This window comes from Aegilops tauschii, chromosome 3 (genome assembly GCF_002575655.3).
Source record: "Aegilops tauschii subsp. strangulata cultivar AL8/78 chromosome 3, Aet v6.0, whole genome shotgun sequence".
In the NCBI taxonomy this organism is placed as follows: domain Eukaryota; kingdom Viridiplantae; phylum Streptophyta; class Magnoliopsida; order Poales; family Poaceae; genus Aegilops; species Aegilops tauschii.
The window spans coordinates 17,682,923-17,701,345 of record NC_053037.3 but is presented as its reverse complement, the minus strand read 5'-3'; the positions used below and the strand labels follow the sequence as shown (position 1 = coordinate 17,701,345).

The 18,423-nt window shown below is 48.2% G+C and overlaps 1 long non-coding RNA gene across 1 annotated transcript; it reads left to right on the top strand.

Moving 5' to 3' along the window:
* The first annotated feature begins 11,320 nt into the window (after positions 1–11,320).
* LOC120975280 (uncharacterized) lies at positions 11,321–12,366 on the top strand. Its single transcript, XR_005771063.3, has 2 exons — positions 11,321–11,927; positions 12,062–12,366. It is a non-coding gene; the product is annotated as an uncharacterized lncRNA (long non-coding RNA).
* Positions 12,367–18,423: the final 6,057 nt, after the last annotated feature.

The following is an 18,423-nucleotide window of genomic DNA, read 5'->3' as shown; positions in this document are numbered from 1 at the left end:
AGGCCGCCGCTACCCGCCCTTTGGGCTACTGAAAAGAGGCCTTTGGTCCCGGTTGGTGGCACCAACCGGGACTAAAGGGTGTCTTTGGTCCCGGTTGGTGCTATGAACCGGGACCAAAGGCCTGGGTATATAAGTAGCACTTAGGAAAATTTGACGAACTCATCGCCAATTGCCCCGATGACGCCGAGCTCATCGACGCCGCCAGGCTGCCCAGATCGACGCCGTCCGCTGCCCCGACGCCGCCCGCCGCCCAGACGCCGTCCGCGCGCCCCCGTCGTCGCCCCTACCCCGTCGCCGCCAGGCTGCCCCGACGCCGCCCGCCGCCCCCGCCGACGCCATCGTCGTCGCCCGCGCCCGTCTTCGCTGTCGCCGTCGCCCGCGCCCGTCGTCGCTGTCGCTGTGGGGAAGCACCACGCCGGCTCCCGCGACCCGTTCATCCCCGGGGCCGTTCGTCCGCCGCCGCACCGATTCCGGCCGGCGACCTTGACCCCTCCCCACGCTGTGAGCCCCTGCCTCCTCCCCTTTCCTTCTCATTGCCGTCCCCGCACGCCATCCGTAAGCGCGCGCCACCGCCAACCATCGTCGTCGTCACCGACCACCGGCCTATTTTTCATTTTTTTTGTTACGATGTATGTATGTATGTATGTTCACTGTATAATGCTCTGTATATGTTGTATATGCTCATTTAAGAAAATGTTCATATGTAACATTTAAGAAAAAAAGTAAATGTATGTATGTTCATATGCAAAGAATTATTTTTGGATGAAATGAGATAAGATGAGATGTGTTTTGTGTTGGAGAAGAAAAGAGGGAGAAGGAAGAAGGAAGAAGAAGGAAAAGAGGGTCGAGGGGGGGGTCGATATACCCCCTCCCCGATAACACTTTTTCCATGTATATATGCAAAAGTTACATTTTTAGAAAAGTTTTATATATCTAGCTAGGTAAGGAAGAAGAAGAAAAAGAATGAGAGGAAAAAGGAAAATAAGAAGAGGAAGAAAGGAGAAGAAGAGGAGAGGAAGAAGAGGAGAAATAAATAAGAAGAAGAAAAAAGAAAAAAAAAAGAAGAGGAGAAGAAGAGAAAATAGAATATATTCTATTTTCTCTTCTATTTTCTCTTCTTCTCCTCTATTCCTTTCTTCTTCTCCTCTTTTTTTTCTTGTTTTTTCCTTCAATCTTCTCCTCTATTAATATCTTCTTCTCGTCTTTTTATTTCTTCTTCGTCTTCTTATTTTTTATCGCATATGTCGTTGTCGATATACCCCGTGTCCCGATAACTTCAACACGAGGGGGGGTTCGACCTACCCCCTCCCCGATAACATTATTTTCCCATGTATGTATGTCGTCGTTGTCGATGTAACCCCCTCCCGGATAACTTTGACCGTGATAACTTATACCACGGGAGCACCCCTCGGCCCTCTCGCTCGACCAAAACTCTTGAGGACACCCAAACCCTAGAAAAAAACGATGTCGGTCTCCTACCCCCTCCCGCCGCGCCCCTACCCTTGAAGCGTTGCCGAGGCCACCCCAAACCCGGAATAAGCTAGGTCTACGTTTGCACTAATATATCCACCTGCTGTCATGTTTGTGTAATAATTGCCATGTTGTAATATTTGCAGAAACAATGGAGCACGGACGAGACGAGGAAGCAGAAGAGGTGTTGGGGGACATAATCTTAGCCGGAGGTGATGTCTTGTCGTATCTTAACGATAATGATGGTCTGGAAGAACAGGGTGAAGAAGCAGGCTACGGTGATCGAAGAGTGGAGGAGGAAAGACATGATTATGATGGCTCCGGTGACCCAATGCTGGTGCAAGAAGGAGCCCATGGTGACGGCTCCGGTGACCGAACAGAGTCCGGCCAGGTAAATATATTAGTTAAGCCTGTACTGGCTAGCTAATTGATGCATTCATTGTTTTGGTATGTACACATATTAATTAACTCTCATCTTTCTTCTTTTTTCTAGCCCTCTGGATCGAGCACAACTTCAGTAAAGAGACGAGGCCCGAAGAGAAAGTTGCGCTCAGATGAAAGGTTTGAGATCACAGCAATCGCGCACGACGGCCAACCGATTGAACCCATCCGGACAAAGGAAGCATTTGCTGCTCAGTGCGGGGTTCTTGTTAGGGACAAGATCCCGATCAGCATCCACCAATGGTATAAGCCTAAGAAGGAAGACCCTGAGGTGTCTTATGTCAATGATAAGCAGAAAGATGATCTTTGGACTGAGCTGAAGGCAAATTTCACCCTACCGCCAGAGGAGGATCCGGAGAAGCCAGTTAAAGAGCAATTAATCAAGTCTCATGCTCTTAAGAAGATGGCAGACCTATTCAGGAGGTGGAAGAATGAGCTGAAAATGTTTGTCGACAAAGAAGAGACACCAGAATTCATCGGCCGGTATGAGAAGATCAGAGATCACTGGCCCGCATTTGTGGCCCACAAGACATCGGAAAAGAGTAAGAAGATGTCAGCGACAAACAAGAAGAATGCTGCGAAGAAGAAGCTTCACCATCGCACGGGGTCAGGTGGCTACCTCAAAGCCCGGCCTAAGTGGGCCAAGGCTGAGAATGATCTTCTTGATAAAGGGATCGAACCACAGACAATGAACCGGCCAGACCGTTGCTGGACTTGGTTCTTCGGGGCTGACGGAAAATTGGACCCTGTATCAGGGAAGTGCGTTTGGACGGACGAGCTTTTGAGAATACCAGTCAAGAGGCTTCAGCACTATATCAAGACAGAGAGAACGACGAGCTCACAATGGCCCTCGGGAATCCTGAGCACCCTGGACGGACACGAGGCATGCCAGGCTCCGTTCCGTGGAAGGCTAGTTTTCCGGACGCAGGGTTCAGAAGCTGCACGAAAGGGTTCAAGCGCTAGAGGAACGAGACGGCAATCGACATGCCGAAACTACCCCCGAAGCTACCCCGCCATCTCAGCGGAGAAGCAGCGTGGCTTCCACCGAGCTGCTTCAGCCGGAGCATGTCTTGACGGCTCCTGCTAGCTACCCCGTGGATGCTATCACGGAGTCTCAACATTGCCACCTTATGGCGCAATGGCAGAACTTCAAAGTCAAGGCGGCTGTTGGCTCTGTTTTACCTCCTGAACCCGGCGCAACCTACCACTGCCGGCCGATTCCAGAAGGATATGCTAGGGTGATGGTGGATGAAATAACGGAGGGATTTGAGGACCTCCAGCTTGACCACCCTACCGGTGAAGGGGAGACTCGGCTGGGTTCTGCTCTGAAGACTCCATGCCTATGGCAGAAGGAGCTCATTAACCTTCCGAACTGGACACCTCCGGCGAGTAAGGGCACTCCGCCTCCTCCTCCGGCGAGTGATCAGGGCACTCAGCCTCCTTCTCCGGCGCGTGGCGGCACTCCGCCTCCTCCTCCTGCGAGTGATTAGGGCACTCAGCCTCCTTCTCCGGCGCGTGGTGGCCCTCCGCCTCCTTCTCCGCCTGCGCTGGCGCACCAGAGCAGACAGCCTCCTCCTTCTCCGCCTCGTCAGCAAGGGCGGAAGAGACCCGCCGCCGCTCCGGCTGCTCCAGTGCGTCGTAGTCCTTCTCCTCCGCCTCGTAAGCAAGGAAAGAAGACAACCGCAGCCGCTCCGTCTGCTCTGCCGGCGTCTAGCAGTACAGCCAAAGGCGGGAGGCAATACAGATTCGGTCCTTCTCTGAAGACTCCAGAGAAGTTACCATACGAGAGGGTCGAGGAGGAAACCACGAAGATCGTGCGAGCCGAAGTGACGAACTTCTTTGAAGGGGTGAAAGCAAAGAAACATCCACCTCCGGAGGAGAAGGTAGATCCGGTGAAAGCGAAGCACACTCTGGCTGCCCTGACAAAACCACCAAAGTCTCCGCCGAGAGGCAACTATGAGCGCATTATTGCAAAGACATTTGCCGAAGCGGAGTGGTCGGGAAGTACTGTCAGTGATCAAAGGTTAAAAGAACGACGAGCTGGGAAAAAAATTGCCCAGCTCGGCGAACAAGCGAACCAATCGTGCCCCCCGCTCAAGGTGTCTAGCGACATCGTCGCTGTAGATCCGAGGATGGTGCCCGGTTATAGCAATCTTGGAGATTACCTGCCCGACGATGTACATTATGAAATCTTGGAGGTGGACGAACACAAATACCATTACAGGAAGCCTCTCGTCAAAGATGAAAGATCTCTAACAACGATGATGCGAAGATTACATGATTGGTACATGAAAACCTGCAGAGAGTCTGGGGGGAGGAATACTTTGACGCTGAGAGTTAAACCGGAGCATGACCTCGTTGGAATTGAACTGTTGAATGTTCCATTTAAGGAGTTCTTCCAGTTTTTCAATCAAAAGGCCCTCGATAAATCAACGATCACTTGCTACTGTCTGTAAGTAGTACTACTTCTGTCATTAAGTCTCTCTATATAGGTCAGCTCTTTCATTGCATGTATTTATAATTATCCTCACTATATTATGCAGATTGAAGATCGCCGAATTGAAGAAAAGACAAATCGGTGATATTGGGTTCATTAACACAAATGTCATAGATGCAACTGAGGTTAAATATCATGCCGAAAATACCGAGGCCAACTTGCTACGATCGTTGGTAATAAATGAAAACAAAGATATAATACTCTTTCCTTACAACTTCAAGTGAGTGTTACTGTCTTGTGCATATTCGGTTTCCCTTATTAGTCCAGGTTATAGTAATGTAATTGATGACTTATGCATGCGTGCGCAGCTTCCACTATATTCTCCTAGAGATTAAGCTTGAGCAGGGAGTAGTAACCGTCTTAGACTCGAGACGAAAAGATCCCCAGGACTATGCAGACATGACTCAAATGCTCGAGAAGTAAGTTAAATCGATCATTATCCACCATATCAGCAACTTTGTTCATTTTCTGATATCAAGTAATTGTTTTCTTTGTCTGGCAGGGTTTGGAGAAAATTCACCAAAAAAGCTCCGGGACTGCCGAAGAAGCTGCAATTTAGACACCCGAAAGTAAATACTATAGTAGCATGTTCCGCGCATCTCCTAGTGACTCAAGCGCTAGTTTCATCAATACCATTTAGCATGCTTGCTTATCAGTTTGATTGACCTCTATTTCTTGTAAAGTGGTTGTGGCAGGAACCCGGGAATAATTACTGTGGATACTACATTTGCGAGTCCATCCGCTACACGACCTGTGAGCGGGGCTACTCTGACGAACAATATGAAGTGCGTAAGCAATAATATTCACAATTTTATTTTATTACCATCATTTGTGTGTCGAGTTTCATTTATATATATATATATATATATATATATATATATATATATATATATATATATATATATGTATTGACCCCTTCTTCAAATTAGATCTTTCGGATGCGGGATGAACTCCTAGCACCAGATCGTATGCGAGCAATTCAAGAGGAATTGGCGAAATTCTTCCTTGACCACGTGATCGCTGAAAACGGAGAATACTATGTGGACCCTGTGTTTTTACAATTTAATTAGGAGATTATATTGTAAGAGATAATTATTGTATATATGTAGCCGGTAGTGTCGGATAGATATACGAGAACTTGTTGTTCGACCAATCTCTCGGAGAAGGAGAGGTGGTCGATATCACTTCTCTCTGTATGCATATGTTCATGATGATCTTCTGTTTCCTTCATTTGCTTACTAGCTAGCGTGTTTAGTCCTCTCCATACGTATATAGTACGTAGCGTCGACCAAGCACGGAGATAAGAGAGGACACTTCTCTCTATTAATTAGATAGCTAACACAATATATGAAACACCTAAAATAACCCCCCAAAACCCCCAACCCCCCCCCCCCCCCCCCAAAAAAACAAAAACCCCAGCCACTGAAATGCTGACGCGTGGATGCCTATTGGTCCCGGAGTGCCACCAACCGGGACCAAAGGCCCTCCTGCCTGGGCTCGCCGCACCGGCCATGTGGAGGCCCATCTGTCCCGGTTCATGTCTAAAGGGTTAGGGCATTAGTAACGACCCTTTAGTCCCGGTTCAAAAATCGGGACAAAAGGCCCTTACCAACCGGAACAATAGGCCCTTTTTCTACTAGTGAAATTATACAAACTGAATAGACATAACCATCGAACCAACAACTCTGAGAGTAATACTGCATTTGAACTAACCTGAACAACAGGGGAGGCGTTTTGGCTCCTGGGAGCAGATGCTCCCGCATGAACAGTAACTGTAAAAAAATTCTAAATGTTAAAAAGAAACTCAGATTTCTTTTTTGAACCGACCTAGGGGTTCGTGTTAGTGTCGCGAGCATCCCTGACAATTTTCATGTGGAACAGAGCGGCAGTGTTTCGTCGGTGAAAAAACACAAATTTTGGGTGACATTTGTTGCATACATTTGGTATTTAATTTTATTTTTTCACTGGCCAGAATGCTTAAAGTTTTTGCCTAAAGTTTGTATGTAGCATTTGGATGTGACTATGAACACATAAAAATTTTGTTGGATTTTTCTTGACATTTCAAAAATTATTTTCGCGTGCAAGAGCATGTGCACCCAAGAGCCAAATTGGATTTCCGCCTGAACGAACTATTATATCACTCTCAGTACTATTAAATCGGTATGAAGAAACTTGTAAATTCAGCGGAGCCTTAGTTAAAACTACATCTGTTTTGCACCAGATGAACAAATTTTTGCAACACGGTAAAATTGTGCATAGATTCATACAGAGATTTATAAAACAGTTTTGCGTTAAATTTTAGTCAACTGAGAAGTAGACGTCTCCTATAAATAAGGATCATGTTCGACCAATCTATTCGACCTTCCAGGAGTGGAATTATTCTACACTCATGATTTTCTTTATAGATCTAGGATTGTTCAGGATACAAGCAAAGATGCTCGCTAGAGAGGCCATACATGTTATCGAACCAATATCGCGTGGCCACCTTGGCAAAGCTACGAGCCCCATGGTTAAATGAATCCCTATACTCATGCAAAAAAGGATCGTTGTAAATCAATCAAATTAGCTTTAGATATGATATACCAAAGGGGAACCTACCCGATGATCTCTCGGCGAGCCCGGCCCCGGCTTATACAACATACCAGGGGTCCTAGGCTTACAGATCCTAGTCGACTACATCGGTGGAGGTAGACTCCTCCTCAGCTCGAGTACACTTGTCTTGTACATTAAGTCTTCTGGAGTCTTCCATATAAATGTCACGGGCTGCCCAAAGTGACCCAGGATGGAACCGACCTAGGGGTCCACCAGGCCGTGAACTGACATGGTGAGGTACCCCCGGGCCGTGACACCATCATAGCCCTAATTTGTTCTTCAAGCTTGCCCACACCAAGTTGCACATTGTCTTTAGGTCGTCGAGGTTGAAACTTGTTCTTCCAAGCCTCCCTAACAACATCTTCATGTAATTGGTCTCAAGCTGCCGGAACGCCTCTGGGGTAGCGCAATCCACCTCGGTCTTGAGCCAATTATGAAGATAGCCGACCTGCGCCGAAAATGTTTCCCGCGCAGTCAGCTCCTCATGGGTTGAATTCCCGCATAGTGTCTTTATGGTTCAAACTGCACAGTCCTGTTAGAGCAGACTTGTCTCATCAGCTGGTCCCACCCGACCATGTGTCAGACTTGACCTAGCAGTCAATGTGACATGCGGGAGTGGGTATAGGTCCCACCCACGCCACGTCCCATCAACAGAGGAAGCGTGTCCGATTCTCGCACGCACTTAACGGAGACACCTCAATCCCCATGCGCATTTAGCGCCATCGTGGGGATACGAAGAGATTTACCACTGTGTGGCGTTGATTGCCTGTCGCTGTTTCACATTTCCACCCTCGTATATAAGGGAATGGATGGAGCAAGGGGGAGCTCATGCTATTGTTTCCCTTGTTCTCATCTTCTTCCTTACACAACAATAGCTCCACCGATTTTGCACCGTGCCATTGTCCTGCTACTTCACCGTGCCATAGCACCATCGCTCCAGCACAGCCCGACATCACCACCATGTCGCCAGGTGCTACAAGCTCACCACGGACGGAAAGATGGTCAACACTGGAAAGGAGATTGCCACTGTTGTGGCCAAGGTCACCTCCAAGACAAAGGGAAAATGGATGCCCTCCACCGACGTGGCCAGTTGGACCGCCTTGCCGCCGATGGGTATCTTCCTCAGCTATGGTGGTCCTTGCGTGCTCTCCCATCATTGTGACCGAGAATGGCGACGCCCGAGAAGAGGTGTTCCCATAGCCTGAGCTGCATAAGAGTGTCAATTTCATCCCTTTTCTGATTCACGGTTTGGGCTTTTCTGATTCATCTGTCCTTCCGGGGTTTGCTGCATTTTTACTACTTCAAAGTCCACCACCTTCCCTCATTTCTATCTTGCACATTGCATGCTTCATCGCCTTGTGTGAGGCTTTTATCTGTGTCGAGTACCACTTTGGCATGTGGCAGACATATTTTCATGTCAAGTTGCAGACGAATGTGAGGAAGTCCTGCGAGTGCGGTGGAGACGCCATCGGCAAGCAGGCCGGATGCGGCTACCTACCCGAGGAAAAAATGATGGACATGTAAGACCCTTCCACCACCTCACCAGCCACCACCGCCAGCGCGACGCATCAGGAAATGAGCCCTGCGTCGCTGTCCGCACCAAGGAAGAAGCTAGGCACTTAAAACCCACACTTGCCACCACACAGGCAAGCACCGCCGGTAGCAAGGTTGGTGGCAAGACCACTGCTTCTCTGAAGACGGGAGGCCGCCCTCCTGCTGCTCCAGCCTCTGACAAGCTGGCAAGGAAGTTAATGAGAGCCGCGTCGGCGCTCACCGAGGATATGGCGAGGATAATAAGAATAAGATGGCTCCGGTGCCTCGTACCCCATCTTCGGCCACCCTTACGGCTGTCGTCCGGCCGCCACTGCCATCACCAAGGGTCGTGGCTGCCAAGTGGTCGATGAAATGCCATCCAAGGTAAAGAAATGTACTTTCATATCGATCAGTGCATTGTATGGTGATTGCTTGCGGCCATAGGGTGATGAGCTTGTTGTTGTCATAGTGCGGAGATGAACACAAACAAACTTTGGTCATCATTGGAGGAGTCACATATGCTTGGGCTTGAAGATCTCAACTATGACTCGGTGTTTGATCAACAAGAAGACCCCGAGGAGGATTATGAGCCAAAAGTGGAGGCCAACGCCGAGGAGGAGCCGGAAGTTGTTCATGGTTCTATGGAGACACAATCAAGCGTGAAGGCACCATCAAGATCTAGAACTCACAAGTATTGCCAAGATTAATATATTGCATTGTGTAACGCTTGGACGAACATGTCACTTGATGCATCAGTTGGAACAGATCAATCGAAGGGCCGACTCTCGGGTAGGATTGTGGCGTACTACAGCACAATAATGGAAGTCACATAACGCTGCATCTAAGGCTCTCTTGGGAACCATTGGGGGTACCATGCAAGACCAATGCAACTGATGGCCCGGTTATATTGATCAAGTCAACCATGCGCCACCGAGTGGTGTGCAAATCTCGGACTATGGACCTATCATCCAAGATCTCTTGAAGCAATGCAGCAAGAAGTAAGTCCTTCGTAATTGCTCAGACGGGTACTCAACGAATGTGAGGCAGCCAATTGGCTAAGGATAGGAGGGAGAGAAATCACATGTTTGATGAGGAAGAAAAACATTGTCGCTTCGATGGGAAGAGGATGAAAAAGATGAGGCTTTGGATTTAAATAAGACAATTGAAAGAGGGAGAGCAAATCAACTGAAACAAAACCAGTTTTTAGCTGCCTGACCAAGTGCTCCCAAACTTAAAAGGTCAACTATCTAGTTTAACTTTAATGCATTGATTTAGAAACTATCTGGTCCAAGAGGCACGCGAGAATTAGCCAACATGCTAGAGTTGCACGGGTCAGCGAGTAGTATTGTCGGCAAAGTGGCAAGCAGATGCATGAGCAGCAATTCTAAACATCAGTGGAACGGGCCAGTGGCCTTAGCTGGGGCCGAGGAGCACTGTCAAGGCCAATTGGGTGGGACGCCGCAGTCATGCTCAAGCGGAGGTGAACCGTCCAGGAAGCAGGGGGAGGACGGCGACAACTTCAACCCTAAGCGGTGGTGTAGAAGAGGTTGCGGCCACTGGGGGATGCACTCGCATGGGGCAAATGAGTAGGACATGGGAGTGGCAGCGCATGCGTGTAGCAAGCCATTGTAAAATGTAGTTGTGGCTCACTGCGAAAAAGTGTTGGATTAATGCATAGGTGGAGTGCACATCACGCCCCATGTTCTTGTGGTTTTCTAGGATTTCTATCTGATTTTTCTCTATCCTTTTTATTTTTATTTATAAATTTAAACTTCATGAACATTCATTAAAAATTATGTACATTTTTTAATTCAAGAATATTTATGAAATACATAATCCTTTTCAAACTACAATTAGTTTTGAAATATGTGTTTTTTAAAAACACCAACATTTTTTGAAGATTATAGAACATTATTGAATTTCGTATTTTTATAAATTCCATGATTGTATAAATTCCTAAGCATTTTTATAAGGAAGAACATCTGTTTACACCTATGAACATTTTTTTAGTTCAGGATCGTTTTTGAAAATTCACAAACAGTTTTATAATTCATGTAAAATCATATACTTTTATCTTGCTGTTACATATTTTTAAAATCTACCGACATAAGCAAGAGAGCTATTTTTTGATTTAAACTGACGGAAAACTGGATAAAAAAGAGAAAGAAAATTGGGAGCGATCTGGGCTACGTGGCTCAAGAAGGAAAGGCTTTTTCCATGTGCGTTTTGCCATCAATAGCATCGCAGTGAGCGAGTTATAAGAGGACTATACAGATCAGCAAAGGGAGCTCCTAAATGACGCTATGTGTTTCTAGTGATTTTATATGCCTTTACAGGTTTTCACTTTCCCCTAAAAAGAAAATATTTGTTTATTTCAAATAAAACTAAAATAAATAAATTTTGTCAAAATTTTGTAAACAAAATCGTCTACAGTTTTTAAAATTGTCAACATTTTACAAAACGCTCGCGCCTCTTCAGACTACAGATAGGATGGGTTTCCCTAACTTGTAGGGCTGGAATTACTGTACAACCTTATAACAATATAACGAGCAAGTCTACCAAGCTATTCCAAGATCTGGATACATCATCTTTTAGACTGCAATAGCTGGCGAACGTTCGTTCGTTGGCAGGAGTTAGCATTTGCAAACGTTTTAGATGGCAAGTTTACTTCTATGGGGTAGGCATCTTTTGGGAAGAAGAGAAGTTTTGCGGCAAAAAACAACAGCATTTGCTGTCTCTTACCAACTGAACTTGCCAAAAAAATCATCCAGGATTAGTTGCCTTCTATAAGGGAAAATGGATTATTAGTTTGATGCAGTGTTGGCCACACACATCACTCGCACTAATATATTCATATTCAGTAATACATGTATCAATCAAAGATTTTAAATCTCAACGACCATTAACAACAAAGATTTTGTAAAGATATATTGTAGGATGGGGCGAAGCTATTCTATGTTGGCAGTAATTAATTAGATATGTATATAGACCAAATATTGGAAGCAATTAAGAAGATTACGCGTAATAGGGACGCATATGTGTGATATAAAAAGTATTTTAGGGTACCAATTAATTAAAATATGAAAATTTAGGAGGCAATGAATAAAAGGTTATCCGAGAAAATATATTCTGCATGTCATGTAACTATTATAATAGTGATATCTGCGGGCATAACCAAACTTTAGATATATATAAACAAAATAAATGTGGGAAATAATAAAAGGCAGGAATGAATCTAAGAGATTTTATATTATATATAAACTACAAGGTCAACCTGTCTTGAACAAAATAAAATACAAACCATCTCTCATGGCACATATCAAGAACACGGCAACAGCTCTATGCTTGGTAGGTCTTGTGATGATGTCTACCACTCTATTATCATGTCACGCAGGTACATCCGTTTGTTTATCTATTTTCCTATTCATTTTAGTATATGATATGAGCACACCTTTGTATATGTATTTCAAACTAATCCAAGCAACTAGATTTATACGTGCTTACACTGCTATACCTCAACGTGTGTAGATAAAAAACCAATCCCCATCATCGATTACTGTATTCATTTTGTAAGCTGCCACAAAGATCATGCATCCGAAGAGGCGTGCCTGAATCACTGCAAGTTTTTTGGACACAATAAAGCCCACTGCGTACCGGATGGTGGTGGCATTTGCTGCTGCGATGTTTGAACGCCATACAAGTAATGGGTAGAAAGTATTCTTGTGCTCAAGACGTTCAGGCGTGTAAGATCGGGCCAATTAGTACACATGTGCACTATGGATCGATCTGATTCATGCGAAAGAAAACATCAATAAACCATTGTTTGTACCGAACTTTTTTGTGTCGCAACTTCCGTTTTTGGTTGAGAGCCTTGATGCACTGATATTCTTCATGGTTTTGTTATTGAAAACTCTATACACTACAGAGCTACCTCACCGTCATCAACTCTTCACAAGAGTGGTATTATTTGTTGTTATCTTTTCTGACACCTGTCCCGAGCACACAATCAACTAATCCATTCATGGACAACCACACCACACGTATTCTGTCAATTGCACACATCCCACCAAATAAAAAACTAAAACATGTATATGACCAATTAACTATTTCATTCATGGCTAACGCACCCCCCACATATATTTTATAGAGAAAAGGCAGGTGCCTAGCTTTAAATTGATCAGACCCTTACAACCAACGATGCAACACAACACAACACGCGCAACAACGAAAAAACACCGGTAAGATACAATGGTGCTCACGAGCAGCAACAAAACCAGCAAGACATTGGAACCCTCAACCATGATTGAAGGATTGACGGTACGAACAATGCCAATTTTTGAGAATGGGGCCAGCCGTCAACGGCAACCATGTCATCAGCATCGCCTGGGCGCCCGGTGCCACAACGCCCTCCGGTTCCATCGCCAAAAGGAACCCCCTACTCCCTTGCCCCAACTCAAAGGGTGCCTCACCGTCGGATGATGGGAATGCTCACTACCCTAGAGTGTAGATGGAAACTGGCAAGGACCTCAATGGCAGACCTTCGAGCACAACCACCTTGTCAAACCTAGTTCCTCTTCAGAGCACCACCTTCAAAGCATGGAACCGTCAACACGAAGAGAAGAAGTTGCCGTCCTTGAAACCCACCCCTGGCGACCAATAAAATAGGACCTTGCTCACGAGAAGAAGCCTCCAAGGAGGGAATGATGCCACAACGCCGCCACCACCCGGGTCGGGCAAATGCCAGACCAAGGGTTTTCACCTAGAGCCCATGATGGGGGAAGCCACCCACGATGACACCTCCAAGGAGGGAAACGATGCACAAAAGTGTCGCTATCACCGGCATCGACACAGTCGGGCAGAGCTATTGCTCAGGACACGACCCCCACCACCCAAGTCCATCAGCCATGACTAGACAAGGAGAGAAGCAGACAACACCCAAAACCAGGCGAGGTGGCAGCTAAGACCACACCCACACAACAGAAGCCTCCCGAGTGAGCCACCTTGCCACCCAAAGGTTGAGGCAACACATGAGCACTCGTACAATGGCACCCGCCCAAATGGTGTCATTGTGCCCACCTTCCGGAGCCATCGCTCCGAATATCGTAGAGATCCAACCTCACCAACTGCCCACAGGGTGGCCGCCACAAGCACACAACCGGCTGCTCCTGCTGCTGCACTAGCACAATTCCGCCATCCACTTCGTCCCCAAGCTTGCAACTTGCACCCAAACAACAAAGACAAAACAAACATACATGTATGCAGTCGGGCACCCAGCGGAGCAGCCATAAGGGAAACCAGTGAGGGGAGGGCCATGCCCATGGAAACTACCGATGCAGATTAGGTGCTCGTGGGATATGGCAGATCCAGCATCTAGCGGCAGCCGGGAACCCGATCCATGACTGCCGACCCAAACGCATCCCTGTGAGGAGCGGTACCTCCAAGAACTCGGCTGAGTCATCCCGCACCACCCGCACGTCCACCTGGGCTGCGCTGCCACCAGGGAAGGCCCTGGTCGAACGAGACAGGGAGTTTTCTGCTGGGGCAAGATCCACGCCGCATCACCGATTGCGGGAGAAGAAGCACGCCAGAGGAGCAGGGTGTTGGGAAACGTAGTATTTCAAAAAAATTCCTACGATCACGCAAGATCTATCTAGGAGAAGCATAGCAACAAGCGGGGAGAGTGTGTCCACGTACCCTCGTAGACCGAAAGCGGAAGCGTTAAGTAACGCGGTTGATGTAGTCGAACGTCTTCGTGATCCAACCAATCAAGTACCGAACGCACGGCACCTCCGCGATCTGCACACGCGTTCAGCTCGGTGACGTCCCTCGAACTCTAGATCCAGCTGAGGCCGAGAGAGAGTTCCGTCAGCACGACGACGTGGTGACGGTGATGATGAAGTTACCGGCGATATGACCGAGGTGTTAACTGTGGAGGGGGGCGCCGCACACGGCTAGGAACAATTGGTGTGTGTTCTAAGGATGCCCTCCCCACGTATATATAAAGGAGGGAGAGGGAGGGAGGCAGCCTAGGGCGCGCCCAAGTAGGAGGAATCCTACTTGGGCCCCTAGTCCAATTCGCCCCACCACCCCCCCCCCCCCTCTTACCATATTTGGACAAGGGGGAAAGGAAGGAGGGGGGAGGGGAAGGAAGTAGGAGTCCTACTTCATACTTTCCTTTTCCTCCTTGTCGGTGTCAAAACCGGCGGATCTCGGGTAGGGGGTCCCGAACTGTGCGCCTAAGGTCGATGGTTAGCAGGAGACGGGGGACACGATGTTTACCCAGGTTTGGGCCCTCTCTATGGAGGTAATACCCTACTTCCTGCTTGATTGATCTTGATGAATATGAGTATTACAAGAGTTGATCTACCACGAGATCGTAATGGCTAAACCCTAGAAGTCTAGCCTGTATGACTATGGTAATGAGTATATCCTTTCCGGACTACACCCTCCGGTTTATATAGACACCGGGGGGATCTAGGGTTACATAGAGTCGGTTACATAAGAAGGAATCTTCATAGTTTATAACGCCAAGCTTGCCTTCCACGCCAAGGAGAGTTCAATCCGGACACGGGTACAGTCTTCTGCCTTCATGTCTTCACAGCCCACCAGTCCGGCCCATGGATAACAAGTCGGACGCCCGAGGACCCCTTAGTCCAGGACTCCCTCAGTAGCCCCTGAACCTGGCTTCAATGACGAGGAGTCCGGCCCACAGATTGTCTTCGGCATTGCAAGGCGGGTTCCCTTCTTCCTGAACTCCAAGATAGTCTTCGGATGCGATGATAGTATCCGGACCTGTCACACACACCATACTCAACCATAGAGAGAATATAATATTTCACGAGTCCAATCCGCTGGCAACTTTCTGGTAGTATGACATCACGCCTGCCCGGCCATTATTTTCAAACCGTTAGCTAGCCAGCCGTCCCACGTTTCGAGACGTGGTTTTATTGGCATGTCTTATCCAAGCGAAGATCGTGTCTCCCCTTTTTCAAGGGATTCTTATCAACCCGGATGTGGGTAACCCAACCGTCGCTCGGGTACAACTCCTTGGGAATAGGCAAGTTTTGAGGCCCAGGAGGAGACGTTTGATATTCGCGGCCTTCATATAGGGGTACAGACCCGTCTTTTTCTTTCACGCTTGCTTCTTCCTCAACCCCTGCTACCCTGAGTTCCAACACCCGGGCTTTAATCGCCACCAGCTCCAATCATGTCCGGATCCAGCCGTCAAGGCCGGTGGGTGGCTTCTTCTGTCACGGAGGGAGATATTGCAAAGCTTTGGGCGGCGAGATATCTGACCGCAGAAATCCTTCATCGGCTTCCTGCCGAGGGGCATGTTATTCCCACCCCCAGATCCGGTGAGAGGGTCGTGTTTGTGTCCCACTTCCTCCGCGGGTTAGGGTTTGCCCTTAATCCCTTCGTCCGTGGGCTCATGTTCTATTATGGGCTAGATTTTCACGATCTGGCCCCGGACTCTATTCTTCTTATCTCGGCGTTTATCGTCACGTGCGAAACCTTCCTCCGAACTCCTCCGCACTTCGGCTTGTGGCTCAAGACCTTCGATGTGAAGCCGCAAGTGATAGGGGGGAGCAGGCAGAGTGCGGTGGTGCCATAGTGAGCAAGCTTACCAGCGCTGTTTGGCTGAAGGGATCCTTTGCCAAATCTTCCGATTTATGGCAGCAGGGGTGGTTCTATATCACCGAGCCCCGTGGCTCCAAGTGGGCAGCTGCGCCCGTATTTCGATCCAGCCCCCCAATTCAGCTTGCATCGTGGATTAATAAGGGGTTGGACTGGGGATCAATGGACGAGGTGCGGACTTTGCAAAGTCGCATCCGGAGCCTCATTGAGAGGGACATCAATATCGTCAACATTGTTCAAGTAATGCTAGTCCGCCGGACCCTGCCGTGCCAGCGACGGCCCCTCCGCCTGTGGGAGTTTAATCCAGAAGGGACGCGGACTCTTCAGCATTTCCTCGGTACTACGCACGAAGGAATGTAGAGATTATTTTTCAGGAAACGAAAGCAATGGTCAGACACCACCGAAGATGTCGGCCTAGACTGTAACCATCCGGACACCCCGGTAAGTGCCCATTCGCCGAACACCTCGTAAAATCGGATGCCCCGTGGTAAGACACTGACCGAACCATCCTTTTTCAGGGCTGGATAAAGAAAGTGGAGGGGATTAGGTGTCCGGCTCCCCTCCCCAAAGACGCAGCGGATCCTGTGCTAACAAGGAAGCTGGCTTCGGCACCATACCAGGCGCCAGCAAGGGAGGCCAAGAGGAGACTGAAAAGACCCGGGATGACTTTTGTTCCAGAGAGAAATCGACCTTTCCTCAACCGAGGACAGAGGCGAGAGAGGAGCCAGTATCCCTTCTACGAGCAGGAGGAAAAGGGCCGCCTCCGAAGGTTGGGAGGGGCGATCCCCCAAGAGGGGCAAGATGTCACCGTCGAGCGGCTTAGGTTTGGAAGGCGATGCCGTTGAACAGCTCCAACATGGGGACAAGTCCTCAGCCAAACCGTGAGTGAATCCGGGGTGCTTTGATAGCGTCCCGCTCCTTTGCCGTTACCAAAGATATATGTAACGTGTCCGTGCATTTCTATAGGTCAGCACAGAGTTTTTCTGGGCAATCCTCTTCTTCGGGAGGTCTCCTCCCAGAGATGATGGAAAGCGAGACGCCTCCCCCGACCTCCTCGCCCAATAAGGCGGACGACTCCGAAGTGTCATCGCGGAGGGTTTTTCTTGCTCAACAAGCAATGCAGGGGATGAAAAAGGCAGTGCCCGAAGGTGGATCCCCGACCGTCCGGGATTCTGGGGCCAATAATAAAGGCCTTGACTGTCTGGCTTGCCGCCGACGATGATTCCGGAGACGGGTGAACGAATTCCTTCAAAGGATGACTGTGCTCCTAGAACGGCTTCCAGAGACCCAGCGGCTCCGGACATATTACGGGACATGTTGCGAAACGCATCTGTCTCGGGGGAACATTGTACCTTGATGGGTACAATGGTTGAGAAGATTTTGTCCGCAAAGAGCGGATTAAATGAAGCCTTCATGAGCCTGCTAAAAGGCTTCGAGGTTTGTGATATAATGTTTTCAACTATGTTTTATTTTCAAAGATGCACCTGTGTATAGGTAGTAGCCCCTGAGACTCGGGTTGGCTTCCAATGGGAAGCGAACGGAGGATAGAAAAGAATTACTCAAGGACTGATATGATGAATTTGAACGCAGGTTGTTTCCCCCTTAGCTACTTCCCAGACTATGGATATTGCCGAGCTGCAGCGGAAGCTTGATGTAGCAGGGGATGACCTTGCGTTAATCAATATGCGTCTTGACGAGTCGCAACGTATGTATTCGGGGCAATCCCTATACATTTTTGTGGTATAAGCATGATGCTAAAATCTATATGTTGTAATATGCATGGCTGTAGATGGTGCTGCCGCTGTTGAAGTTCTCCGAGAGGAGCTGGCCCGGGCCAAGGAGCAGGCCCGGTGTAGCAATGCGGCTGCTGAAAAGGTATCGGCTGAGTTAAAAGCCGAACAAGCTGCACGGCGCCAAGACGAGGAGAAGATATCCATGATGGCGCTTGAACTGAAAAGTGCTAATAGCCGCTGTGAATTTCTGGAGAAGGAGAATGAAGCCAAAACGGCTGAACTTGACAAGGCATTACAAGAGGCGAGAGAAGCGCGGTCGGAATCCAGAGCAGCCCGTGAGGAGATCTGGCAAGCTAGGGAGATTGCAGCTGGTAAGCCCTTTCTCCTACAGACTAAGTTCAGCGATCCGAACTATGCTCAGCTTGACCGAGTGTGGAGTTCTCCGGATGAGTTTTTAGACTTGCCGAAGAGTTCTTCCGATGCGGCATAGTATTATCAAGCGCGAGAGGGGTACGCAACGGA